Raw genomic sequence first — 12,983 nt, 5'->3', positions numbered from 1 at the left:
TTTTTTTGATTTATGAAAAGTTTTATTTCTCAGTGCTGTGAAGCATTCTCATCATAATTGCTAAGTTAATCAAGGAAAAGGCACCTGGAAGTATGTGTCTTTCAAGTCCTTGAAACTGCAACTCACAGCCCCTCTCTCCTGCGGGAAGTCTAACTGTTGCAGTGGTCTTCCCAGCTTTGGTTTTCTGGATACAAAGCTCAAGATCGCGTTTATGCGTTCCTCTGACAGCCACCTTGCTCAGAGAGTAGTGCATTCTTCAGCGTTATTGTATGGAGATTTTCTTTTTCAATTTTTCTGATTAACCCTTTGGAAATTCTCCTGGCGTTTGACAGGAGCTTCGCATATGCTTTCAGCCTTGTCCAGACTTCTGTTTCAAAAGTGCTTTCAGGGAAAACTTCAGTGACAAGGCATTGAGCCCAAGCCTCTCTTTCTGTGACCCTCTTCCCAAAGAGAAGCATCTCAGTTGCCTTTGCTGAGTCCATCATATTCGGAAACAAGTAAGAGGAGCATGCCTCCGGGCTCTGGCCAAGGTGGCTGAACGGAGTATGAAACGTTGTCCTGTCCAATGCATAGACAGTATCGAATAGTCTCAGAGTAGTGACAGATATTCCCACAGCTGGGTCTTTTACTACTGCAACAAGAGGCTTGGGAAAGTCTATAAAACTGTTTACAAATTCTCTCGGTTCCACACACCCTCATTAACTGCCTCCTCTATTCCCCCAGTGGCACTAGTGAAGTTAGTCAAATCACTCCCACTGCTGTGTGAAACCTAGCTGTGAAAACAGCTATGACTTGTAGGGTTGTGGGTCTCCTGTTTGCTCCCCAACAGGATAGGGCAGAGCCACTCAGGGAGGCAGGATATGGGAGTTGACTGCACTTACCCCATGCAGTCACAGGGCAGGTGTTGGGCCATAGTGAAGCCCTGAGATACTGCTCTAGGGGTGGTGAAACACAGTCTGATGTGGGGGACAGCCAGAGCTGGCTCGGGGATCCCTGGGCCTGCGAAGAGGCTGGGTCCATAGAGTTCCCAGGCTCTTGAACAAACAGGTGCCCCTGGAAGTTGCGGGAGAGCTGTGCCCATGGCTGAATTTGGCCCAGTAGGGGAGTGGGGACTTCAGCTGATCCCATTGGAGGGGAGTCCTTAGCTTGATGGCTTGAGCTTGGCTTTATGGGTGTGGCTGAGAGCAGAGAGGCCTTCTACTGGAAACTAGACAGCAGTTCCCATAGGACTTCTCCATGACTCCCCACAGCAGATCTCAAAGAAAAGAGGCAGTCCATGGTTTTACAGCATTTATTGTCATGGTGGAAAGTGGATGAGTTAAATTTTACTCTACTTCTCACTGTGGGCATGAGGTTAAATACTTTTGCAGGGAAGAATGTCTGGGAAGGAAAGCTTATTGGCTAAGCCCTCCAGGTGTTTAAGTACCCCATTAAAATGGAGATGTCTTGAGCCTATGTAACCATAGGTCAGGTCCTCTACATGTGGAGGGCTTGGTGTGTTACCCTTACATAACTGGTGGCCACAAATCTATCTATGGGGAGCTAGTGACAGGGGCCTGGTGCCTAGGAGCAGGCAAAGCTCCTAACATCCCTTCTGGGTCTCTAGGCTTCTGGTCTTAGCTCAGCCAGGAATCACGATACCTTTCACGGTCCCACAATGACTGTGTTATTTGTGTTGGCATTTTTAAGTGGGAGTATAATATCCTGATACATCTAGAAGGTTATGAGGTTCATTTTGGTGGGCCGATTGAACATGAGCTTCGTTATGCCATCTTCAGAAGTTCCCAGGATGATTTAGACTCCTGGGCTTTCTCATCAGCTCCATGCTTTCCCTAGCTAGAGGCTTCAGATGAGGGGCTCAAACTGGATATGACATCCACATAGTTCTGCCTGGAAGTTTCCTTTTGTAGGGTGCCCGGGGCATTCCATGCATCCCACTTGGCTTTATTGACAAAGTCAAACACACCAGGTTTAGGCATATTACAGGATCCTCCTGTAGCCTGCTTACACAGTACAGAGTCTTAGCTTTACTTCATTTCCTGGGTCCTCCTTCAAGATTTTCATTTGGTTCATTGCATTTTTAAAGTCCTGCTGACTTTCTCTCATTAGTGGTCTGCCTAGGTGCAATTTAGCCACTGGTAACCTGCAGGAGACTTACACACCAACACCATGCCCAACTCCAGGTCACTGCCACCATAGCTAGATGCTGAGGCCAAAGTGAGCCCAGAGGCTTAGGCCCCGCTGAAACTGTGTAGCAAGACCGGGAAGGGTGAGCACACATCCTTTTAATGATATTATGATATACAAATGACCATCAACACATGAAAAGATATTCAATAGCAGCGGTCATTAGATAAATGTAAATCAGAAGTACTACTAGGAAAGCTATTGTAGAGGAAGTGTTGGTGTAACTACAAAAATTTTAACTTGCATTACTGTTGAAAATGTACAATTATCCAGCTACTATGACAAATACTACACAGTACTTGATGAAATTATCATATGAGCTGAAGATTCTACTTACGAGTATAAGCCCATAGTTGTGAGCATAGTCTGGAGAAGGCACTTGCAAAATCAAACTCATAGCATCATTGCTTACCCATCGCTTTGAGGTAGCACAAATCTGTACTTACCAATAGATGAGCTGGTGAACAAAGTGTGATGGAAATTTACAATGAAAGAGTCTGGTACATGTTAAGATTTGGATGAATCTTGAAGATACTATGCTAAAGAAAAGGCATTCGCTGTATAGTACCCGTCCTAAGATTGGTAAATTTGGAGAGACAACAATAGAAGACTTGTCAGGATTTAAGATGCAAGCAAATGGAGAACTATTGCTTGATATGTGCACAGATTTTTGTTGAGGAAGAAAAAATAGTTCTAGGGACAGATAGTGGTAATTATTGTGCAGACAATGACAATTATTATACAATATGTCCTTACTTAATGTTACAAATTGCGCACTGGAAATGTTTAAAACCTATGCAATCTATATACATCCATATATAAGAAACCATATGTAATGTACATATTCAGATGTGTTCCTTATTTATATATTCGTGTATGTATATGACCACATGTGCGTATATACCTTTTCTTTTGAAAACAAAGAACAAGTGAGAAGAGTGGCTTCTTTCTGATTTTATCTACTTGTTCTGAGCTTTTTTACATTTTAAGAAATTAAACTTAGAACTAAGTGGTAAAATTTTCTCAAAGGAGACAGACTGTTGCCACACATTGGCTTTCTGGTTACAAAACCTTCTTATCTCTGGCTATTCCTCAAGCTTGCACCTGCAGGAACCACAGTGCAATGCAGTGATTTCTAATTTCTACCTCTCAAATACCAAAATATTTTGGCTTTTCTAATTTCTCAGCCTTCATTAACTTCTACTAGCTAAAGGAGAGGTCAAGTTACTCTTTCTAAAATATGTTTTCATGCTAATCCAGTAAATGTGGGAGGCCTGTCAAACAAATACTCTCTTTAATTTACAACCACACTGCCTCAGTCATTAACTTCTTTACTATTCCAAATATTTGAAACATATAAAACATAATCAGAAAAAATCATACACACCAAATACATGTTTAATGGAGAGACAAGATATATAAACAATAGGTAAAATTAAAATAACTACACAGTCTAAGGATCAGGACCGATTTAAAATGAAAAAGCCTGCCAGTCTACAAGGGCTTCAACTTAGAAATAGCAGAACTTAGAAACTACTGTGGGGTGATGATGATGGGCGATAATGGGTGGGAATTCCCAGGTAGTGAATATTAGAACACATGCAGCAAGTACAGAATTACAAAGGACAAAGCATGGAGGGTGGTAAAGTAAACGACCCCCGGAGCGGGGAGACCCTCACTCAAGTCTCGGGATGACGCGATCTCCCAAGAACTCACGAGAGAGCAATCTTGATAACAATCAATAAGAGGTTTATTGATAGGGACGACAGAAACGAGTGCACTGGCGTCAAGACTCATATCCCATGCAGGGGTAGAGGAGTTCGACCTTGAATGGTTGGAAGAAGGGGTATTTAAAGGAAAATCCATACCGAATCACAAGGAAGAACCTCCTGCTTCTCATGATTGTTACTGAATCACAAGGAAGAACCTCCTGCTTCTCATGATTGTTACCGAATCACAAGGAAGAACCTCCTGTTCCTCATGATTGTTCTTTAAGATTTTAACCTAACTTTATGGTTAACCAGTTCTTGCAATTATGGTCAGCTGCTATTATGGTCAGCTGCTGTTATGGTTAGCTAGTTCCTGGAACAAAGTGGCTGAATCAGCTGGTGTAATTACTCTTTCTGTGATCAGCTAGTTTCTGGAACAGGCAGTTCTGGGGCCCGTTTTTGGCTTCAACTTTTGTCTAGGGGGCAATTTTAAACTTTTTCCTTTCAAAGTAAGAAGAGTACAATGTTTAGAGAGTCAACCAGGGCAGTCTCTGTGTGTGGAAAAGTTTCTCATTCATCTTTTGGAAAAAAGAAAAGAGGGTGGCATTCTTGGCAGAACATGTGGAAGCTCCAGTAGAAACTATCTTTATGTCCAGTCTACTGAAAAAATGGGAGCAGGTACAGAGGCAGGGGAAAAAACAGAAGAAGAAGAAGAAGAAGAAGAAGAAGAAGAAGAAGAAGAAGAAGAAGAAGAAGAAGAAGAAGAAGGAGGAGGAGGAGGAGGAGGAGGAGGAGGAGGAGGAGGAGGAGGAGGAGGGGGAGGAGGGGGAGGAGGAGGAGGAGGAGGAGGAGGAGGGGGAGGAGGGGGAGGAGGAGGAGGAGGAGGAGTAGAAGAAGAAGAAGAAGAAGAAGAAGAAGAAGAAGAAGAAGAAGAAGAAGAAGAAGAAGAAGAAGAAGAAGAAGAAGAAGAAGAAGAAGAGGAAGAAGAAGAAGAAGAAGAAGAAGAAGAAGAAGAAGAAGAAGAAGAAGAAGAAGAAGAAGAAGAAGAGAAGAAGAAGAAGAAGAAGAAGAAGAGAAGAAGAAGAAGGAGGAGGAGGAGAAGAAGAGAAGAAGAAGAAGAAGGAGGAGGAGAAGGAGAAGGAGAAGGAGAAGGAGAAGGAGAAGAAGAAGAAGAAGAAGAAGAAGAAGAAGAAGAAGAAGAAGAAGAAGAAGAAGAAGAAGAAGAAGAGGAAGAGGAAGAGGAAGAGGAAGAGGAAGAGGAAGAGGAAGAGGAAGAGGAAGAGGAAGAGGAAGAGGAAGAAGTAAAACCAGGAGGCAAGTGATTTACGGGGGAAGGAGGGTTAGGTGTAAGATGTCTTAGGTTGTCATTAAGTACTTTGGCTTTTACTGTGGATAAGCTCACACAGAATCCTACAAATCCAACAGAAGTTTACAACTTTGTTTATCACAATAAACACTAAAAGCCCTTTCATCAAGACTTACTAATTTATCTTCTGTCTTGACCTTGAAAGAACATGAGGAGAAAGATATTGATTGAGCTCCTCTTGGAAATCTGATATCAAACAACGTAGTGGATTCCTCTGGGTTTGTTTTGTGTTATTATATGTAATTCATGGCTTCCATTATCTGGAATTCTCTGAGCTCAGGTAAATCTCTCTGCCCTCAGTACCTTTGCCCAACTTAGTGCTCTCTCATCCAACTCAGCCCACTTCTAGGCTGTAATATACTAAAAGGAAAGCCTAGTGATTATCTGGCTCTGTGTTATATCCCGATAAGAAATATTTTCTGAAATCACCTCCCACAACATTAATACAAATCTTCAGAGGGTATAGATAGCCATTTGTATTTTCTCAGGATATGAAAGTATATAACCTCTAATAGTGTGTTCAATTGTCACAGGGTCTATTGTATATGTACTCAGAGTATTTATGAGTAAGTGTTTCTAACATCTACAAACGGGTATGCCATTTTTTATAAGAAGCTAGAATATGGGACACACACTATATTTATGTGGGAGGTGTATCCACTGTTACAAAAGGACACCCTTCAGGTTGCAAGTTTTCTAAGATGGGAGTAATGTGAAGTCAGAGATAAATAGAATTCCAGGTTAGGAACCAGTCACCAGTATCACAGACCCAGGAATAATTCATAAAGTATCTATCTGGACTGGTCCAGTCAGGCATCATTCCTAACCTTCATTTATTTGATGACAAGAAGAACTGAGTGGGAAATGTTTTGAAGTAGCTATAGAAGAGGCAGCTGAAAAATAGGGAAGTATAATTATGAGAAGAAAGGGGTTTCAGAAAACATGAGGATAAAGCCTAGAGGTTAAGACTGTAGAATAAACAGGAACAGGTGAAATAGAAGATGGGCGAAAGAAAGAATGGATTTAAAAAAGATGAATGAACAGTTACAGGACAAAAGAATGAGATAGAGGGAAAGACCTGAATAACAATAAATACCTAATGAGATGGTCACTGCCCTGGGCCATGACCCCGAGTACAGAGCCACAGTTCTAGTACCTTAATCTCGGCAAGTTTAAAATCCATTCAGATAAGCATTCATTTTACATTATCATGTCGAATATGCAGCAACACCCACACTTTGCTTGGAAATCTTCCACAGCCAAATTCCAAAATCCAAAGCCAAGAAACACCACGAATTTTCATGTCTTGGTTGTTGCTTATCTGTTGGAAAGCCGCAAAACTTCTTCTCTCATGTCCTCGGGAGTGTAGGGGTCAGAAGAAACACTATGATGTGCCCTGTGGCTACCCATCAGTCCAGAAATAAAAGAAACTTTTCCAACTGCTTTTTCCTACTCGAATCGTGTTAAATTTGAAATCGACAGCTGTGCACTTTCACCACATTCTCTTGCGTGATTTATGCCAATTGCACTCCTTAAATAAAGCTTCCACTTGAGCTGTGGAAATAGATTTCCTGCCTGAACAACTCGTTCTGCTAGAAATAAGTGTTGAGTCAGATCTGTGACAAAGACGCTTCCAAAAGGACTACGCATCAACAACAGCCTCTTCCTATTGGAGGTGGATTTGGGCTTGGTGACAGGGAAGCTTTCTGCAATACTTTGGGGATAAGTACCCCATAGAAATGGAGTAAAGTAGACTTCTGGGGACTGGGAATTACCTGGAGAGCAATTTAAAGTCCCTTCTAGGCTGGAAAACGCAGGGTAAAATAGATATGCACTCCAACAGGTAGTTCTCTCCTCCACTTCCAGGGCCACAGAAATAAAAGCATTTTTTAAAGCCATAATCTGAAAAAAATTAACTCTAGAATTTGTTCCACTTTCAGTTTTCTGAGAAAAAAAGTTGCTTTTGCAACTTCATGATAAATAAAAGCCATCTGATGAACACTTTCCCTGTAGCTTACTTATATTATGACAAGCACTTTATGTGTTATCTCATTTTATCCTTAAAACAACCTTAAGTTGAAAGCAGGCTGATTTCCCCAAAACTACAAACTAGAGACATTAGATATAGCTTTTAGACCATGGGCTACTAAACGTCAGAGCCAAGATTAGCTTATTCCAAACTGTTTAACCAGTACTTTATGTGGCTTTGAGTGGGAGCATCTTTATTAGAAGGTATGTGCCATGGGCTTCCGAGGGAAATACCTGGACAAAGGTTATACAAAATACAAAAAAAAATATTAACAACAAAATTTGAAGCAAAAGCCAACAAAAGAAAGTTAGAGACAGCAGTTAAGTAGACTATATGAGATCTAAATATATTGTGACTTCTACCATATATGAGAGCTTGATACAAAAGAGAACCAGTCAGAAATAAACAGGGCATTTTGAAAGAAACTGCTTACTATATCAAGAGTTCAGGCCAACAATAAACAATATTTCACTTTATTCCATAGGAATGGATTTTAATAACAGTGTATCAAGCAGGATTTTCAACATGAAGTTTCTGTGTAAGTATTAAATGTCTCTTTTATGTATTTGTGTTTGTCCTTTACTCTTGTGTGCACACACATGTGGAGGCCAGGGATTGAGACCATGTGTCCTCTTAAATCATTTTCCACCATGTGTGTTGAGATCCCATTTCTCACTGGACCTGGACCTTACCTATTCAGCTATACTGATTGTCCAGTAAAGGGTCCTTCTGTTTGTCTTTCAGCCCAGGGAATAGAGGAACGTACTGCTGCTGCCCTAGTATTGTACATGAATGCTGGGGATCTGCAATGGGATTGTTCTCAGATAATCAGAAAACAGAATTAATGTCCCTTCATCTCTTACTGTTGGCCAATCCTAATGCTAAAACCATTCATTTACAACCTTATATATTCCTCTCAAAGTCTCTACCAAAATTGTCCTCGTTTAGAAGCATTTTATTTACAAAAAAAATGAATTTCACAAAGAATAAATTTCTTAAAGGTTAAAATATCTAGAAATGGCTGCTTCCAAAAACTGCACAGGCACTTGTCTATGCTAGTTTTTTATACCATGTCTGCAAATCCTGTAAATCCAATGTTCTTACTGGCATTTAGCTTGTTTTCATAAGGCCTCTGAACATTAATATAACATGAAAATATTCTGTGCTTCCAATTTTATGTGGTGCCACAGGAAAAAAATCTTTAATGCAGTCAGAGAGCAATTACTAATGTGATAAAGATACTCCCCAATTTTCACAAGTGACATGGATAGCATGCCTTCAGAGAAGCAGAAAAGTTCGCAAGTTGTGTATCTTCTCCAACAGCTGTCTAATTAGACTTCAGGCAGGATCCCATGTCAGAAACTATAAACCTAGACAACTGTTCAAGTATGGTGAGGTCATGGGCTGTGGAAGAGAACCTATGGCTGCAATTCTCTTAATCCAATACAAATCCAATACAAACTGATCCTTATACCCATCAAGAAGACCCTTCTTGTAGCAGACAAGAGACCATTATAGAAAGTCACAACTGGTTAAAAATGAGATCAAGTGACTATGGCTGTAGACTGCCCAGTTCCAGGTGCTGCATCTATAGCATAAGCCCTACAGATAACTCTCAGGGAACATAACAGAAGAGAGGGTGGGAAGTGTGAGTAGAGAGGACCGGGAAGGTGGCTTCAAGATTATCTTCTAGATAAACAGAGTAGATGCCCCCATGAAAACTCAGCAGTATAATCGCCTAAAGCAAACCTGAGCAGAAAACATCATTTGAAATGCCATATGGATGGGAGAAATCTTGCAAGGCTCCATCCCCAGATGAAGAACTACAGGCAACTAATAACTGCTGAGAAAGGGAAAAATACTCTTACAAAGTCGTGAGTATCCTAACTGCTTATCCAACACCAAGGGGTCATCTTTCAAAGCATACAGGCAAGCAGCACTAACAAGACTCCCCAAGTTATAGATAGATAGATAGATAGATAGATAGATAGATAGATAGATAGATAGATAGATAGATAAATAGATAGATAGATAGATAGATGATAGGTAGACAGATAGATAGATAATAGATAGATGATAGACAGATAGAGAGAGATGATAGATAGATAGATAGATAGATAGATAGATAGATAGATAGATAGATAGATAGATAGATAGATGGAGAGAGATTTGGGGGTGTCTCAGTGAGTGTTGTTTAGTTTGAATAAGAATGCCCCTTTGCATAGGCTCATATATTTGAATGCTTTGTTGTCCAGGAGCAGCACTGAGAAGGATTAAAATAATTAGAAGGTGCAATATTGTTATAGTTGTATTTCTTTGTTGGAGGAAGTATTTCACTGGGGTGTGCTTTGAGGTTTTCACCCGGTCCAGTCTCTCTCTCTCTCTCTCTCTCTCTCTCTCTCTCTCTCTCTCTCTCTCTCTCTCTCTCTCTCTCTCTGCTATGTTCCCCCTGCTATGGTGATAATGGATTAACCCTCTGAAACTATAGGCAAGTGCCCAGTTCAATGTTTTCTTTTGTAAGTGTTACCTTGGTTATGGTGTTTCTTCACAGCACTAGAACAGTTACTAAGACAACTGATACATTTGTACTTGTGTGCATGTAACAGTAATCATTTTTAAAAAGGTTAGGAATTTGAGAAGAACCTGTAGAGAATATATGTTGTAATGTAGGGAAGGAAAATATGTCATCATGTTTAAATTAAGAATAAAATAATATTTAAATGATTAGTGTACAATGTTTTTATTATTTTAAATAATACTTCTTCGTTCTAGGAATGTTAACAATCATTTCTTTATTTTTCCATCCTCTCCCTTATCTATCTACTATATTTAAATTTTTCTCACTGATTTATAATGGATTCCATACCCTCTGGATTCTGGTCTCTGATTTTTGACTATATGTTAGTACTACTTCCTCTAAGCTAAGAAAATGGCATTCTGTGCAGCTCGAAATTCTGCTGCAGCTTTGTTAAAATAAGCTGAAAAATATAAACATGGGTTAGATGATTGATGAACACATTCATTCCAGGTGCACAAGCTTAATTGGAAACTAGAAATCTCAGTCTCCTAGCCCTTATTCTGACAAGTTTAAATGACCAATGCCAGGGCCGTCTAAAATATCTATTTTTTATGGTTTTCAACCTTCTGAATACTTACTGCTTTCTTCCTGACAGATTGTCTGTTATCAAATGCCTCTGAATCCTCAGGGTGCACTTCACTAAAGGTGGCAAATCTGCTTTCTCTTCCTTAAGGAACAGGTATTGATGTCTACTTCATATAATTGTTTAAAAAGGGAGTATGATTCATGCAATACATTTTGGAGTCCCAAGGTGGATGCCAAAATTTCTTAAATTTTATATATTTAATAATCTCTACTCCCCCATGAGGGAATGCATTAGAATGAGAAATAGCATTAAGGCTTTATGAGCATAAGCAAGCTTTACAGCTAGTTCTGTTGCTGGGGGTAATTCAGATCATGATGTCCTACAGTATCTGTGAACAGGCCACAGAGGAACGAAGCTCCAACATGAAGCTTGGTCAGACATAAACCTAAGACCCAAGATGCCTTTCACCTTCAAAAGAGGGACAGCAAGAACAAAATTTCTCCACACAGGTGTTCCTGGATTTAACGAAAAGAGCAGAAGAACAATAACCACATGGCAGATGGAAATCGAGACATAAAAAGAGGTATGTGAGTTTCAGCGCACACATACCATTAATAGAGATTTGCAAAATTGATGAGTTTTAAACGGCCTAGCCAACCTTTGCTGGAGATAATTCAATTTCAATATAAATGATATAGGTAAGTCAGACAGAAAAGAATGGAAAATGAAAAATATATCATAAAATGTTAATCAAAATAACAGATGATGGTTTATAGTAATAGCAGAGGTGTTTAAAGAAGGAACAAGCATATGAACAAAAGAGCCTAACTCTTCAATTCATCAAGACATGGTAACTCTAAATGTGCCGTCATTGTATCAGTGAGCATGTCTTGCTAGGCAGAGGGTATTCTGGCTTACGAGGTTCAGGGTAAGAGGAGATGCGCAACAATCCCTTTGCCCCAGTAACCCTTAGCACCATGAAAGAAAGGCTGTGGAGATTAACCTTCTAGATCAGAACTTGATATCTCGGTGTTTACGATTCAACTCCATGGTATCTTCTACTGTAGTGTCTCACTATGAAGTTCCAAAGACCAACTGAGAACACTATAGCAGCTGACAATGTTTATGAGCCACAGAGATCTCATTGACTAACAACATCAAAAGAAACAACTCATTCCTACTACTGAGGCTTAGCTTTGCAATTTGTGGTATTCAGTTGGAAGTGTTGTGTCCCATTGAATGTAACTCAATTAAAACACGTTTTGTATATACGTATCTATATATGAATATTTATATTATGTCTATCTTTTAAGAACCTTCTAGAGTAGGTTACCATACAACATTTAAAAGGACTTTTCCTGTTAGGTATCAGACCCACTTCATTCCTCTACCCTTCACAGCATAGGGGATGGGAAGTAATCACATACTTGCACCCTTAAGTGAGGAGCTTCTAGTATTTGATAACTGTTGGTCAAGGTTCTTGTGGTATGACCTCTGGTGCATTGACCACACTCCAGGGCAGTGGTATGACCTCTGGTGCATTGACCACACTCCAGGGCAGTCCAATAGTAGTGGGCCAGAAACAACTAGACTTAATGAATATCAGAGAGAGAGAGAGAGAGAGAGAGAGAGAGAGAGAGAGAGAGAGAGAGAGAGAACAAAGTTAAGGAGAGAATTGAGTTGGTAAAGATTTGAGGGTGGATCTGACAGGAGATAAGAAAAGGTTGAAGTTGATAAAACATATTCTAAAAAATGAAAAATTCTCAAATATATAATAAAATATTATTTTTAAGAAATCAAACAGCTGTTTAAGGTCATTTTAACCTTTGACTTCTGCATTTCTGTTTTTGTTTCAGTTGTCTCTAGGTCTCTGCCTTGAGCTCTTACCTTAACTTCCCTTGTTAATGAATTGTAAACTTCAGTATATATATATATATATATATATATATATATATATATATATATATATATATGCCTTTCTCCTTTAGGCTTCTGTCTCATATAGGATTTCATGGCTGTGAAGAAATAACATGACAACAGCAATTCTTTAAAAGAATACCTTTAATTGGAGCTAGCTTGTACTTTCAGAGACTCAGTCCATTATCATCACAGCAAGAAGTATGGCAGCTTTCAGGCAGATATGATGCTAAAGAAGGAGCTGAAACTTCTACATCTTGATCTGATGTCAGTCAGAAGGAGACTATCTTCCATAGGTAGCCAGGAGGAAGGTCTGGATTTTTGTGTCCTGACCGCACTTGAGCATGCATATATATATATATGCATATATATATATATATATATATATATATATATATATATATATATATATATCTGCCAAGGTCCTTGCCTCATTGTGACAAGGATCCTGAGAAAGGTGAGAATGGGAGTGGCGGTGATTCAATAATGACTGAGAGTCAGTAGTAGATGCAAGCTGCCAGTGCAAGTACTCTCTCTGTTCCCTGATGATCCTTTATTCTTTATACTTCATCTTAATCCTCATAATCATCAGAGAGAGCCTGAACACAGTCTGGTGTTTACTAAAGCTCTATCGTCAAGGCTTTGAGCATTGTTAATAATTATCAAAAATT

General features: G+C 39.6%; 1 pseudogene; it reads right to left on the bottom strand.

Moving 5' to 3' along the window:
- Window positions 1–237: 237 nt before the first annotated feature.
- On the bottom strand, window positions 238–2,197 carry Eci2-ps1 (enoyl-CoA delta isomerase 2, pseudogene 1; annotated as a pseudogene).
- Between the last annotated feature and the right edge of the window lie 10,786 nt (window positions 2,198–12,983).

The sequence above is a fragment of the Rattus norvegicus genome, chromosome 16 (genome assembly GCF_021556685.1).
Source record: "Rattus norvegicus strain SHRSP/BbbUtx chromosome 16, alternate assembly SHRSP_T2T, whole genome shotgun sequence".
Taxonomy (NCBI): domain Eukaryota; kingdom Metazoa; phylum Chordata; class Mammalia; order Rodentia; family Muridae; genus Rattus; species Rattus norvegicus.
The sequence above is the reverse complement of the archived record's forward strand: the minus strand, read 5'-3'. Positions and strand labels throughout refer to the sequence as shown.